At 42.9% G+C, this 6,000-nt stretch overlaps 1 protein-coding gene across 1 annotated transcript in view; it reads left to right on the forward strand.

Annotated features, from left to right (window-relative positions):
* Positions 1 to 6,000, forward strand: part of LOC139174895 (6-pyruvoyl tetrahydrobiopterin synthase-like) — a 129,471-nt gene that overhangs the window by 123,167 nt on the left and 304 nt on the right. The window lies entirely within an intron of this gene.

Raw genomic sequence — 6,000 nt, forward strand, 5'->3', positions numbered from 1 at the left:
TATTTTATGGCATGTAATTTACCCAAACTGTGACATTCCCATCCGTCCATCCATCCATCCATCCATCCATCCATCCATCCATCCCATCTGTTTTTTCTTCGCTGCTTTGTGAACCCTGAAGATAAGTGATAAAATAGGGTGTTTTGCACAGTGGGAAAATGACTGAAAAGGACAAATTTTGACTTTCTTAGAGGTAAAAAAAAATCCATTGGACAACAATGAATCTTGTCTCATCAGTCCTGCTGATTAGATAAAGGGGTGATCGCCTCTCCTTGCAGGTTCTGGTGATGGGGCTACTTCTCCAAAGTCCAAGTTCTGTCTACCAAGGAACAGAATGGAAAAGTTAGCAATTATAGCTTTTTTTAATAAAAGGTAAAGATTAGCTTATTTTTTAAAAAAAATTTGTCCACGAGAGCTGATGAGTCTTGCAATATTCTCATTTTCATTCATTCATTCATTAATTAATTAATTAATTAATTAATTAATTAATTAATTCATTCTCTCTCTTTCTCTCTCTGTTTTCTCTTTCTTTCTCTCTCTCTCTTTCTCTCTCTCTCCTCTCGCTCTGTTTCTCTTTCTCTCTTTCTCTCTTTCTCTTCCTTCCTTCTTTCTTTCTTTCTCTCTCTCTCTCTCTCTCTCTTTCTCTCTTCTTTCTTTCTCTCTCTTTCTTTTTCTTGCTCTGTCTCTTTCTCTCTCCTTCTCTCTCTCCCTTTCCCTTTCTCTCTCTCTCTCCTTCTCTCTCTCTCTCTCTTTGTCCTAATCACCAGTGGCTTGTCTGTTGGGAAGACTTGTATTGTCTTGGGTTACTTCTGGCCAAGGACCACCATGAACTATCTCGTCTCGAATGGAAACCACGTATGGCTTGGAGAACACGAGTTGGACGTCCCTGCAGCGGGAGATGAATTAATCCGATGCGAACCACGTCTTCCGGCTCCAGCAAAACCGTTGCCCTCCCCTCCCCTCTCTCCTCCCTGGCCAGCTCACACCATGACCTGTCACGCTTTGTTTTAGAGAGCCCAGCTTCCAACACGACCTTTGGAGATTAGAAACATTTGTTGGCACATCCTTTGGCTACACAAAGCGGGCCTGACAGCTTCATTATGGAGTTTTACAAACTGTTACTCCGCATTGAAATCCCACCGGGGGCTTCGTTCCCCCCTCCTCTCAGCCTGCCCTTCTCCCCACCCACCCTTCCCTTTGTGCCTCCGTTGTGTAGTTGGGGAGAGAAAGGAGGAGGCAGGAGGAATGAACTTGACTGGCGGTGATGGTCGGCCCTCGTTTTTGTGTCGCGTGTGTGTAGGAGATATGCTAAGTACACAGACAAGCAAGATTGCAGCCTCTGCTATGTGTCATAACTCATTTCTCTATAGTCTGGGCTTTACATCATCCTTGGGGGAAAGAGGCTTTTTCTACAAAAGCCAACCCACAAATCAAATGCTAATAAATCACACAGCCCTAAGTACAGAAATGTTGCCCTCTCATATACATCTCCAGTTCAACGCAGAAGTAAATACAACTTCTGGCTTGGCCCCAAATGGGGGCATTTTGGAGTTTTTTTTAACAGCCATCAAATGATGGGGAGAGGGGAAAAGAAAGAAGGGAAGGAAGGAAGAAAGGAAGGAAGGAAAGAAGAAGGGAAGAAAGGAAGGAAGGAAGGAAGGAAGAAGGAAGGAAGGAAGGAAGGAAGGAAGAAGGAAGGAAGGAAGAAGGAAGGAAGAAAGGAAGGAAGGAAGGAAGAAGGAAGGAGGAAGGAAGGAAGGAAGGAAGGAAGGAAGGAAGGAAGGAAGGAAGCAACAGCATTTAGACTTATATGCCAATTCACAGTGCTTTCCAGCCCTCTCTAAGCAGTTTATAGAAAGTCAGCCTCTTGCCCCCAACAATCTGGGTCCTCATTTGACCGACCTTGGAAGGAGGGAAGGCTGAGTCAACCTGGAGCCTACTGAGAGTCGATCTGACAAACTGCTGGTAGCCAGTGATCAGCAGAAGTAGCTTGCGGTATTGCACTCTAACCACTGCACTACTGAGGAAGGAAGGAAGGAAGAACAGAAGAATGAAAGGAAGGAAAGAAGGAGAGAGAGAGAGAGAAAGAAAGAAAGAAAGAAAATGCTTTTCATAGGCCAACAGAGTCATGAAGGTTCTCCTTCTTGCTATCTTCCCAAAGAGTTGTCGTCCAAATGGTTTTAATTAAAAATCTCGTTGCTGGAAGGACAAAAACGGAGGTTTCAGCTAAGCTAGCTTGATTTGAGCTGCGAACTTGCTTCTATTTTTACCTGTGAATTTTTCTGAGCTAGACACTTGGATAATAGCTGCTCATCAAAGCTCTGAAACGAGATAATTTTCACAAGGCAAAAGCGGAACAGCCCTTTTTAGAAAAGTTTCTAGGGACGTCAGAGGAACAGGGAAATATATCACCCTCTTTGAAGCCAACATAGCCACAGAGAAACATCATCCAGAGAGGTCTAAGCGGTTGAGGAAGGGATTTTGACCAAGAACTTCTTTTTGTGGATCTGCCTCTGTTGCAGGTAACATTTTATCCAAGTAGAAGGAAAGAGAAGAAGAAGAAGAGGACCAGCAGAAGGTGGAGGGGATGATTTACAGTAGTGATGGAGACATTGTTCAAAGACCTGAAAGACCAGGTTGGAGACAAATCATGGAGAACATCTAAGATCACTAGGAATCAACAACTTGATAGCACATCATCCATCCATCCATCCCTCCCTCCCTCCATCCATCCACCCTCCCACCCACCCACCCACAATCCATCCATCCATCCATCCATCCATCCATCCATCCATCCATCCATCCATCCATCCATCCACCCTGGAGGCCTTCTGGAGTCTAGAAATGACCTGTTTCCCAACTTCTGGTGGGCCCAGTAGGCTCGTGTTTCACCTTCCCTGGGTTCCAAAGGCTTCCCTGCAGCTGCGGAAGGGTAAAAACACCCCTCCCCATCTCCTGGAGGCTCTCTGGAAGCCAAAAACACCCTCCCAGAGCCTCTGTGCGAGCCAAAAATCAGCTGGCCAGCACACACATGCATGTTGGAGCTGAGCTTGGGCAACAGCTCGTGTGCCAGCAGATATGGCTCCGTGTGCCACCTTTGGCACCCGTGCCATATGTTCACCATCACTGCTCTAGTAGAAGATTCTTGGTGACGGTAGTGCTAGGAGACAATGAACCAGCTTTGAACTTTCTGGAGATGGCAAAGGGCCTTGCAGACAAGAAATTAAGTGCTTCTAAAAAGGCTCTCTCCAAGTGCCAGTGAATTATTAATTTTAAAACTTTGTTTCTGGTAGATTTGACTTATCAAGCTAACCTCCCTCCCCCACAACCCAGCACAGTAGCAACGGAAGCCCGCAACTGCAGTGCCATCAGTTGGAGAAAGCAGACAGCTTTGCTAGCACCTTCCGAGGTGTAAGGAAGACTCAATTTACCAGCCTGTGCTCATTTTAAAAAAAAATGCAACCAAGATCCTGCCAGGTGCTCAGTCCTTTCAACTTAAGGGCTAAAATAACCCAGAATGGCAAACACAAAAACTCTGAAATCTTCAATCAATCTGCAGATGGATGTTCCAGGCAGTTTGTACCATATCTTGAGGTTCTGCTACTTACTCCTGGCTCCGACTTCGGCGTGACCCTCTTTTTAATGGAGGTCAGGTTTATTAACCTGTAGAGATGAGAAACAAAGAGAAAGAGAAAAAGGCCGATAGACACCAAACCTTCAGAAGCTGCCCAGTAACTTCAGGGCAAAGTTCAGCAGACATGTCAGTCATTTATTTATGTATTAGTTCAATCCGGTGACTACCCAACTCCATAGTGACTCTGGGAGAGTTACAGACAAAAATTAAAAGTCAACAAAAGATTGCAAGGAGGATGGAAGGTGACAACTTAGTTTAAGGAATTTCTCTGGCAGTAGTTTAGTGCTTTGAGAAATGGGCCTTTTTCCTGTTCTGTCGGGCTCTCTGGTAGAATCCTCCCAAAAATTCACAGGTACAAATTTCAGACACACACAATTCAAAACAATGTTCTTTATAATGAAAATTCACTTAAACTAAGCCCCTTTTTTTAATAGCAAAGAGCACTGGTCTCCAAAGAAACTGGTAATTGGTACAAGTCCCTTATCAGTTCTGTGATACTTAGCTTGCAGCTGTGAGGCAATTCACAGTCCTTCTTCTTTCACAAAGTGAAACACACTTTGCCCTGGTTTAGTTTCCAAGCAGGGAAAAATCAGCACACAAAAAGTCAAAGTCAGTAAAGAAGTCATGAAACACAACGATCAGATAATCCTCCACAATGGCCAAACCCACAGGCTGCTCTTTATAGCAGCCTCACTAATGACCACAGCCCCACCCAACCACAGGTGGCCTCATTTTCTTTGATAATAATCTCTCAGTTGTTGTTGCCTATGCATCGCTCTCCGCATGTGTGGCTGTATCCTTAACTCTTGTTCTGAATCCAAGGAGGAGCTAGATAATTGATCTCCTTCTGAGCTGTCTGCCACACTCTCCTCCTCCCTGTCACTCATGTCTTCTTGGTCAGAGGAGCCTTCATCAGCAGATTCCACCGGGGGCAAAACAGGCCTGCAGCATGTGGATGTCTCTTCCACATCCACAGTCCTTGGGGCAGGAGCTGGGCCAGAGCTAACCACAACATTTCCTAAAAAAACCTGGGCTCACAGGTGTAAACTTTTTATTTCTGGTAAGATATTTTGTGACCAAAGTGCATGTCATTGTTGGACGAGAGCCACATTAGTTTACAATAGCCAAAAAATAGCGGCTCACAGAAAGCTGATGGGTTTTTGTGAGTTTTCTTAGTCCGCTTACATAACAACACATAAACCATCAATGCTTAACAATATTATAAACAATTATGAAATCTCTTATATGAAAACTTAAAACATCCTGAATCACCCTATTTCAATTCATGAATAATTACTCCATCTGTCTAAGAGGAAAAAAAACAACAAGAAAAAAATTATATTTAAAAGCTAAGAGCTGGATATGACTCTTGGTGTAAATGTTTTATTTTTCCCCCAACTTAAAAACATACATAAATAACAACACATATACCATCAATGCTTAACAATATTATAAACAATTATGAAATCTCTTATATGAAAACTTAATAAAACATATTGAATCATCCTATTTCAATTCATGAATAATTACTCCATCTGTCTAAGTGGGAAAAAAAACAAGACAAAAAAATTTATATTTAAAAGCTAAGAGCTGGATATGACTCTTGGTGTAAATGTTTTATTTTTTCCCCAACTTAAAAACATACATACATAACAACACATATACCATCAATGCTTAATAATATTATAAACAATTATGAAATATCTTATGTGAAAACTTAATAAAACATCCTGAATCGTCCAATTTCAATTCTGTCTGTCTAAGAGGGAAAAAAACAACAATAAAAATTTATATTTTTATTTATTTATTAGATTTGTATGTCGCCCCTCTCCGGAGACTTGGAGCAGCTATTTAAAAGCCCTACATGGCAATGGACCAGATTACCTCTGGAACCGCCTGCTACCGCACAAATCCCAGCGACCGATAAAGTCCCAAAGAGTTGGCCTTCTCCGGGTCCCGTCGACTAAACAATGTTGTTTGGCGGGCCCCAGGGGAAGAGCCTTCTCTGTGGCGGCCCTGGCCCTCTGGAACCAACTCCCCCCGGAGATTAGAACTACCCCCACCCTCCCTGTCTTTTGTAAACTACTCAAGACTCATTTATACCGCCAGGCATGGGGGAGTTGAGATAGCTCTTCCCCCTAGGCCATTACAAGTTATGCACGGTATGTATGTTTGTGTGTATGTTTGGTTTTATAATAGGGGGTTTTAGTTGTTTTTTATTATTGGATTGTACATGTTGTGTTTATTATTGTTGTTAGCCGCCCCGAGTCTACGGAGAGGGGCGGCATACAAATCCAATAAATTATTATTATTATGATCTGGATATGATTCTTCATGTGTCTCTAAAGGAGAATATTTGTAGCAGA

Source organism: Erythrolamprus reginae, chromosome 12, assembly GCF_031021105.1.
Source record: "Erythrolamprus reginae isolate rEryReg1 chromosome 12, rEryReg1.hap1, whole genome shotgun sequence".
NCBI classification, from domain to species: Eukaryota; Metazoa; Chordata; class Lepidosauria; order Squamata; family Dipsadidae; genus Erythrolamprus; species Erythrolamprus reginae.